The sequence below is a fragment of the Arachis hypogaea genome, chromosome 4 (genome assembly GCF_003086295.3).
Source record: "Arachis hypogaea cultivar Tifrunner chromosome 4, arahy.Tifrunner.gnm2.J5K5, whole genome shotgun sequence".
Taxonomy (NCBI): Eukaryota; Viridiplantae; Streptophyta; class Magnoliopsida; order Fabales; family Fabaceae; genus Arachis; species Arachis hypogaea.
The window spans coordinates 101,292,606-101,302,964 of NC_092039.1; the positions used below are offsets into that span (position 1 = coordinate 101,292,606).

At 32.7% G+C, this 10,359-nt stretch overlaps 1 non-coding gene across 1 annotated transcript; it reads left to right on the forward strand.

The window, feature by feature from the left end:
• The first annotated feature begins 1,097 nt into the window (after positions 1–1,097).
• On the forward strand, positions 1,098–1,204 carry LOC112798494 (small nucleolar RNA R71). The gene has a single exon (XR_003200104.1). It is a non-coding gene; the product is annotated as a small nucleolar RNA R71 (small nucleolar RNA).
• Positions 1,205–10,359: the final 9,155 nt, after the last annotated feature.

A 10,359-nucleotide genomic window follows, 5' to 3' on the forward strand; every position in this document is an offset into this window, starting at 1 on the left:
GAGTTTGCTGAACCCATGTATCTAGTTCACTAATGAGCAAGGGAGGTTCACCTTTCCAAGTCTCATTACCAAACAACTTGGCATTCAGCTTCATGATGGCTCCTAGATATTGAGCAACTTGCTCTTCAGTTACATCTTCATCCTCTTCAGAGGAAGAATAGTTCTCAGAACTCATGAATGGCAGAAGGAAGTTTAATAGAATCTCTATGGTCTCTATATGAGCCTCAGATTCCTTTAGGCCCCGAATAGGGAACTCCCTTCTGTCTGGAGGACGTCCCATGAGGTCTTCCTTATTGGGATTCACGTCCTCCCCTTCCTCTTTGGATTCGGCCATATTGATAATATCAATGGCCTTGCACTCTCTTTTTGGATTATCTTCTGTATTGCTTGGGAGAGTACTAGAAGGAGTTTCAGTGATTTTCTTACTCAACTGGCCCACTTATGCCTTCAAATTTCTGATGGAGGACCTTGTTTCACTCATGAAACTTAAAGTGGCCTTAGACAGATCAGAGACTATGTTTGCTAAGCTATAGGGGCTCTACTCATAATTCTCTGTCTGTTACTGGGAAGATGATGGAAAAGGCTTGCTATTGCTAAGCCTGTTTCTTCCACCATTATTAAAGCCTTGTTGGGGCTTTTGTTGATCCTTCCATGAGAAATTTGGATGATTTTTTCATGAGGAATTATAGGTGTTTCCATAGGGTTCACCCATGTAATTCACCTCTGCCATTGCAGGATTCTCAGGATCATAAGCTTATTCTTCAGAAGATGCCTCTTTAGTACTGTTGGATGCATTTTGCCATCCATTCAGACTCTGAGAAATCATGTTGACTTGCTGAGTCAACATTTTGTTTTGAGCCAGTATGACATTCAGAGCATCAATTTCAAGAACTCCCTTCCTCTGAGGCGTCCCATTGTTCACAGGATTCCTTTCAGAAGTGTACATGAACTGGTTATTTGCAACCATGTCAATGAGTTCTTGAGCTTCTGCATGCATTTTCTTTAGGTGAATGGATCCACCTGCAGAGTGGTCCAATGACATCTTAGACAATTCATATAGACCATCATAGAATATATCCAGGATGGTCCATTCTGAAAGCATGTCAGAAGGACACTTTTTGGTCAGTTGCTTGTATCTCTCCCAAGCTTCATAGAGGAATTCACCTTCTTTCTGTCTGAAGGTTTGAACATCCACTCTAATCTTACTCAGCTTTTGAAGAGAAAAGAACTTGGCCAAGAAGGCCGTGACCAGCTTATCCCAAGAGTTCAGGCTATCTTTAGGTTGAGAGTCCAACCATACTCTAGCTCTGTCTCTTACAGCAAAAGGGAAAAGTGTAAGCCTGTAGACCTCGGGATCAACCCCATTGGTCTTAACAGTATCACAAATCTGCAAGAATTCAGTTAAGAACTGAAAAGGATCTTCTGATGGAAGTCCATGAAACTTGCAATTCTGTTGCATTAGAGAAACTAATTGAGGCTTTAGCTCAAAGTTGTTTGCTCTAATGGCAGGGATTGAGATGCTTCTTCTATGTAAGTTGGAATTTGGTGCAGTAAAGTCACCAAGCATCTTCCTTGCATTATTGTTGTTGGGTTCGGCTGCCATCTCCTTTTCCTGTTCAAAAATTTCAATTAGGTCCTCTTCAGAGTACTGTGCTTTAGCTGCTCTTAGCTTCCTCTTGAAGGTCCTTTCAGGTTTAGGATCAGCTTCAACAAGAATGCCTTTTTCCTTGTTTCTGCTCATATGAAAGAGAAGAAAACAAAGAAAGAAGAGGAATCATCTATGTCACAGTATAGAGATTCCTTTATGTGAGTAGAAGAAGAAAAGAATAGAAGAAGTAAAAGAGGAAAATTCGAACATAGAAGAGAAGAGAGGGTTCGAATTTTTTGATATGAAGAGCAGTGTTAGTAAATGAATAAATAAATAGAAAGAGATGAGAGAGAGAGTTTTTGAAAATTGTTTTTGAAAAATTGGTTAGTGAATTTCGAAAATTGAGATAAGAAATACAATTAAAATTAAAATTTGAAACAATTAGTTAATTAAAAGAATTTTGAAAAAGAGTGAGGAATTTTCGAAAATTAGAGAGAGAGAAGTAGTTAGGTGGTTTTGAAAAAGATAAGAAATAGTTAAACAAACAAAAAGTCAATTAGTTAGTTGAAAAAGATTTGATTTTTAAAATTAAAATTGATTACTTGACTAACAAGAAACTAAAAGATATGATTCTAGAATTTAAAGATTGAACCTTTCTTAACAAGAAAGTAATAAACTTCAAATTTTTGAATCAATCACATTAATTGTTAGTAAAATTTTTGAAAATCATGAAATAAAGATAAGAAAAAGATTTTGAAAATCAATTTTAGAAATTTTCGAAAATAATAAAAAAAAGATTTGATTGTTGAAAAAGTTTTTGAAAAGATAAGATTTTTAAAATTGAAATCTTGACTTGACTAACAAGAAACAACTTATTTTAAAAATTTTTGACTAAGTCAACCCAAAGATTTCGAAATTTATGAGTAAAATAAGAAAAAGATATTTTTTTATTTTTGAATGTTTAATGATGAGAGAGAAAAACACAAATATGACCCAGAACATAAAAATTATGGATCAAAACACATGATGCATGCAAGAACTCTATGAATGTCAAGATGAACACCAAGAACACTTTAAAAATCAAGATGAACATCAAGACTTATTTTTGAAAAATTTTCAAGAAAAGAAAAACATGCAAGACACCAAACTTAGAAATTTTCAATGCTTAGACCCTATGAATGCAAAAATGCATATGAAAAACAACAAAAAACACAAAACAAGAAAATATGAAGATCAAACAAGAAGACTTATCAAGAACAACTTGAAGATCAAGTTGAACACCATGCATGAATTTTTCGAAAAAATGCAAATTTTTTTTAAAACATGCAATTGACACCAAACTTAAAAATTGACACTAGACTCAAACAAGAAACACAAAATATTTTTTATTTTTATGATTTTATGAATTTTTTGTATTTTTTTGAAATTTTTCTTTGAAAAACGAAAATAAATAAATAAAATTTTTTGAAAGATTTTTGAAAAGAAAATTACCTAATCTGAGCAACAAGATGAACCGTCAGTTGTCCAAACTCGAACAATCCCCGGCAACGGTGTCAAAAACTTGGTGCACAAAATTGTGATCATCAACAATGGCGCCAATGGACTTAGAGCTCTCAAACGTGAATCACACTTTGTCACAACTTTGCACAACTAACCAGCAAGTGCACTGGGTCGTCCAAGTAATACCTTACGTGAGTAAGGGTCGATCCCACGGAGATTGTTGGTATGAAGCAAGCTATGGTCATCTTGTAAATCTCAGTTAGGCGGATTCAAATGGTTATAATTGTTTTCGAATATAATGATAAATAAAGCATAAAATAAAGATAGAGATACTTATGTAAATCATTGGTGGGAATTTCAGATAAGTGTATGGAGATGCTTTGTCCCTTCTGAATCTCTGCTTTCCTACTGCCTTCCTCCAATCATTCTTACTCCTTTCCATAGCAAGCTGTATGTAGGGCATCACTGTTGTCAATGGCTACTTCCCATCCTCTCAGTGAAAATAGTCCAAATGCTCTATCACAGCACGGCTAATCATATGTCGATTCTCGATCATGTTGGAATAGAATCCATTGATTCTTTTGCGTTTGTCACTATGCCCAACACTCGCGAGTTTGAAGCTCGTCACAGTCATTCAATCCCTGAATCCTACTCAAAATACCACAGACAAGGTTTAGACTTTTCGGATTCTCAAGAATGGCCGCCAATAGTTCTAGCTTATACCACGAAGATTCTGATTAAAGAATCTAAGAGATACACGCTCAATCTAAGGTAGAACGGAAGTGGTTGTCAGTCACGCATTCATAAGTGAGAATGATGATGAGTGTCACAGATCATCACATTCATCATGTTGAAGTGCAGAAAAAATCTTAGAATAAGAATAAGCTGAATTGAATAGAAAATAGTAGTAATTGCATTAATACTCGAGGTATAGCAGAGCTCCACACCCTTAATCTATGGTGTGTAGAAACTCCACCGTTGAAAATACATAAGTGATCAAGGTCCAGGCATGGCCGAATGGCCTGCCCCCAAAGTCTAAGAACTAAACGTCTGAAGATAGATACCAAGATGAAAATACAATAGTAGAAAGTCCTATTTATACTAGACTAGCTACTAGGGTTTACAGAGATAAGTCTTAGTGCAGAAATCCACTTCCGGGACCCACTTTGGTGTGTGCTTGGGCTGAGCTTGAGCTTTACACGTGCAGAGGCTTCTCTTGGAGTTAAACGCCAAGTTGTAACGTGTTTTTGGCGTTTAACTCTGGTTTGTGACGTGTTTCTGGCGTTTTACTCCAAAATGCAGCATGGAACTGGTGTTGAATGCCAATTTGCATCGTCTAAGCTCGAACAAAGTATGAACTATTATGTATTGCTGGAAAGCCCTGGATGTCTACTTTCTAACGTAGTTGAGAGCGCACTATTTAGAGTTCTGTAGCTCCAAAAAATCCAGTTCAAGTGCAGGGAGGTCAGAATCCAACAGCATCAGCAGTCCTTTTTTAGCATGAATTAGATTTTTGCTCAGGTCCCTCAATTTCAGCCAGAAAATACCTGAAATCACAGAAAAACACACAAACTCATAGTAAAGTCCAGAAATGTGAATTTTGCAAAAAACTAATAAAAACATTCCTAAAAATAGCTAGATCCTACTAAAAACTACCTAAAAATAATACCAAAAAGCGTATAAATTATCCGCTCATCTGTTCTACTGGTTCACCAATTTATTGTTGGTTTGACTGATTTTTTATCAATTTTTTACTAGATAATTTTCTATGTCAAGACCAATTAGAAGACCAGTTTTTGATTAACCAAGTTGAACTGATGGGTCCAATTCAGTTTTCAGAACATTGATTTTTTCTTTTGGGCGTTACTATTCTATTATTTATCAAAATAAAAAATCTAAATGAACGGATAAAATTGGATGACCGTATAAAATATTTTTTTATCAAAATTAAACCCTTTATTTAAGACATCTAATTTTACAAAGACTAAGTTAATCGTGATTTTTAGAAACTAATTTAATTAGAATAAAACTCTACAACCAAGCAAAATACTTAATCAAGTCCAACCAAGTTGTTATAACCGTTTTCCACACTCTTGGCGTTCCTCCTCCTCCTCCCCCACTAATGTTGCTACTTCTTTTTTTCTCATCTTTTTCTTTCATTATCGTCGTCATCACCATTATCACACCATAACCTCTATCTCCTATTCCTCCTTCTCTTTTTTCTTTTCTCATTTGAATCTCTCCGATCTCCTCCTTCTTTTTTCTCCTCCTCTTCTATCATGGTTATTATCATCATCGTCGTCTTTTTTTTATATGTATAACAGTTCAAATCCAGAATGCACTGAAATTCCTTAATGATGAGGACACACAAACAAACTCAGTTCAAAACAAGTTCAGACCAAAAGTGCACCTTATTTAAATTCAAAATGCACCGAAATTAAATCCCAAATTTATTAAAATTAAATTCAAAATGCATCGAAATTACTTAATAATGACGACATACAAACAAACTCAGTTCAAACACAAGCACAATTTGCTTAAGAATAATTCAAAACAATTCTTTGTCGTCGTCCTCCTCCTCCTTCTTCTTCATTATCATCATCATCTTTTTTTCTGTTCAACTTATCCTTCTTGTTTTACCTTCTCATGATTCTTCTTGTTTTATTCTCTTAACAAGAATAAAAATAAGAAAACATCAAACAAAAAAGAAGAAGAAATACATAATGCTGCAAAATTAGTAAGAAGAAGAGGAACCTACATTCATTTAATTAAATAAGATTCAATACAATACATACATGTTCATTCAAGTTTAATATGAGAAGCAACGTTCCTAAAAAAGAAATAAGAACAACAGAAAAAAGAAAAAAAAGAAAGAAAGAAGAATAATAAGAAAAAAATGCAATATTAAAAAAGACATTTTTGTATATTTATAACAAAATTTCGGTACCCAAACTTAGAAATTTATGTGTTATTGTTAAGAAATTTTGGTATTTTTTATCATATAAAATTATATATAATTCAAAATTCTTTTTTTCTCTTTTTCTTTTTCCCTCTATATCTTCTGTGCTTCTTTTTCTTTTATATTTTTTTATCTTTCTTTTTTTATTTTTTGTTTTTATTAATTTTTGTTTTATTATCTTAAGAAAAATAAAAAAATCAAATAAAAAAATAACTGCAATATCAAATAAAAAAAGAAGAAGAAGAAACGAAAAAACAAATAAAAGAGTGAATACCCGATCTGACCTCTAACAATTTTTGCGAAAGACAACGAGGTCCTTAGAAAAAAAATCACTTTTCGGCCCCTGAAATTTTTTTCCGTGAGACAAATTAGCTCCTACGTCAAAGTTAAGATGGTGATGTGTCCGTTAAGTGCCAGCTTGGATTGGCATATTAATGAATCACCCAACTCCGTCCCTAACAATTTTTTGAAAATATAATTTCGTGTTTTATCCACACTTTATGATCAACCCTAAATGCCTATTCCTCCTTCCTTCTTGTGTAGAACCCTAACTGTTTACCACCATGAGCCATGAAGATCATTCTTCGGAATCTAGGAGTCACAGCCTGCGTGGTTATAGTATTGGCGAAGAATGTAAGTGCTGCACCTTTTCTTCTGGAAGAGTTGGACAGTCAAGAAAGAAGAAATTCATGTCTCCAAAATGTCATTGTGCGTTCTATGCAATTCTCTTCCAATCTTGAACAGAACTTAATCCGGATAGGTTCTTCTTGGGATGCCCTAATTACAATGTAAGTATTGATTTTTTTGTATATTTCTTAAATTTAAAAATTTTATGTAATTTTGGTCTTTTTTTACAATAAAAATTATTTATTTTTAGGCACCTATCCCACATTGCAAGTATTTCAAGTGGCTAGATGTATTAGTTTATGAAAATATTTATGAGGACATTATTTCTAAGAATGCTATTTTAATGGAAAGGAGACTGAAGGAGGTAGAACATAGAATGAAGGAGTTAGAGATGGAATTGAATTTGAAAAATCAAAATGAAATTGAATCTCAAGATGGTAGATATTACTTCAGATGTTTTAGGCTTATAATTTTGGGTATAATTAGTATCATAATTGATGTAGTCTTTAGAACATGCCCTAAGTAATTGTCATAACCTTAGCTGTGACATTTTATGATAATTATGTTGCGTTGTAATACTTTTAAGATGTAACTAAATCTGTGTAATATTATGTTTTATGTTAATGAATTTGCTATCACTTTAATCAGAGATAATATTGTAGTGAAAGAAATTAGGTTATGTTACAAATGTGTAATACTGTAATCACATATTTTGCTGGATGAAGATATAAAAATCTGGGTATACAATAATTTTAAGCTAAATATATGTTTCATCAAATTAAAAAAAGTCTGTACAATATGATTTTCATATATGATATATGATAATAAAGATGGAGCTATAAACACAATTTAAAATAGTTTCATAATCTATTATAATAAACTTAGCACCAAAGTATGATTGTTTGTGCTGTACAATAGCAAAATAATATATCTTTAAATTACGGTTGTCTAACTTATATACCAGCGAATTCATTTACAACTATTAACGAACCAAAAGATAATTAATTGAGTTCATAAGATACATATGACTTTTCACTTAGAACCAGGTTAGGCCTTAAAACCACTAAGCCCAGTGTGTTATCCACCTATATTGCCCCCTGAACCAAATCTAACATTACCCCTTCCACTAGGACTAAAGTTGGGCCAAACATGTTTCTTTCTTTTCCCTGCATACTTTCTTAAATGAGCCTTCTTCTTGTCTGTATTCACATTTCTAGCAGCCTTCCCGTCAGTACCACCCTTCCCATTATCACAATCATCTTTCTCATCAGCAGCCTTCTTATTAGTATGTGTCCTCAACTTCATTTTGTCTTCGTCACTATCAGTGCCACTACTCTCATCATATGCATCTGAAGGAGGATTTTATGCCTCATCCTCTAAACTTCCATCATCTTCATCAGATGAGGACGAGGAAAAAGAATCTTTAACTTGAGCGGCAGCCTGACCTAAATCCTCGTTAACATAGCAAGGTTCACCAACTGGGTGTTCAAAGTATAAATTAAATTTTAAACAGTCATTCGCCAATAAACTGTTCTCAAATTATTTATCTCAAAATCTCCCTTAATCACATGTAGACCAAATTCTAAATTTCGAGTTGCGAATTCTAACCAGTACATTACAGCATAATCAGCATATCATAAACTCTTTAGTAATTCTTCTAGATAAAAAAAAGTTCACTAAATCTAAGTCCATTGGAGAAAATTTATGTACCTTTCCATCTAAGTACTTCAACACCCATCACTATCCTTCCCAAGTCTCCCACCATGGTGAAACACGGATACTGCAAAATTAGACATCTGCAGCACCAATAAAAGACAAATTCAGCAACAATAACAATAGGTAATAGAAAGATATATTTAAAAGCAATGTAGATTATTTAGTAATTTTAATGATTGATATATCAAATTTTAATGTAGATTATATATCAATTTATCAAATTTTAATACTTAGATAGATAAAGTAGATTATTCACTAAACAGGACAATGTGAATTATATATCAATTTATCTAAAATTTAGATAGATTAGTTCATACCAATGGAACATTTTTGTGTGTGCGTATATGTGGTGGAGCAAAGAAAAATATCATTTTCAAGAAGAACATATAAGATTCAAAACAGATACAATATTGCATTGCAGTAGACTAAAATATAAAGTTATGAATAAAAAGGAATTGAAGCATCAACCTCAACAAAACACATAAGCTTTTCGGTCAAAATATACATAGCATATTTGTTATTGAATCCTAAGCCATGTTCTAATTAGGGGTGTTCAAATCCAAACTGATCCAAATTAAACCGCTCATCCAATCCAATTCAAATCGAAAACTGATTAAAACCGTACTAATTCGGATTTGATTGGATTATATTTTTTGTAAACAGCTGGATTGGATCAGATTTCGGATCTAATTTTCATAACCTATCCAATCCAATCCAAACCGTATAATGTACTGTAATATTATTATTTTATTATTATATTTACAGTTATACTTATAACATGTTCAATTTGTTATACATTTTTCTATTATTCATGTATTATTATTATTTAATAAATATTTTATGTTTAAAATGTTATTTATTTATTTATTTTAACTAATCTATAATTTTATTTCTATTATTATGTTATCGTTGGCTTTTTAAGATATTGTTAAGACTTGTTATGTCATTATTGATTATTTAAAATTTGATGTTGAGACTTGTTATATGTATTTAATTTTTTTAATTTACAAAACCGCAAATCTAATCCAATCCAAACCGCACCGTAAGTAAAATTAGTGTTTGGATTGGATGGGTTTTTTACTCAAAACCGATCCAAATCGCACTGCGAACACCCCTAGTTCTAATTCAACCCTTCATGCAAAATTTGAATATAAACAATACTCCAAATCATAGGTTTCAAAGCATGTTCAATGGCAGAGAGTGTGAATAAAACCAGCTTCAACTTGATCATACACATGCAATGGCAGAGAGAGTGAGTAACGAAGCTTACCTCTCAACAGACAGTTCTTCTGTCACGGCGCTGTCAAAACGCCGTCAATAACTCTGTCGGGACCAACGTCTTTCTCCAAGTGAAGCGTCTTCAACGAATTTTGGAAGGGAGAGAATTAGGGTTTTTTGTAATTTTAGAGAGTGAAAGAGAAATTATGTGTTATCACATATGAAATTTGTTTATTTTTAATGAAATTGTTAGGGATCGAGTTGGATGGCCCACTAATCTGTCCATCCAAGTTGTCATTTAACTGACACATCATTAATTTAACGTGCTACGTAGGTATGGTAAATCAGCTTTAGAGACAAATTATTAACGGAAGACTAACTTGTCTAACAGAATTAAAAAATAAAGACCGAATAGAAATTTTTTTTAGAGATTTTGTTGTTTTTTAATATTATTGTCAGAGCCATTTTAAGTTTTTTCTCCTAATAAAATATGGTAAAAATTTAAATGAAGTCTACTTCACGTAAAGTTAATACCTGAAAATCATTAGATAAAAATTAATATATATAATAGTCTTATACGAAGTTGATACCTAAGAATCGTTAATATATATGCAATGGTAAAAACAAATTTTGATTTTACTCATCCTACTTTTATATCTAAATGTTTTAACCGAAAAGATACGAAAAAAAGGGACATGATTTTACACATATGTACCATTTAGACTTGCTTATTGCTTACTGTCATGTAGCC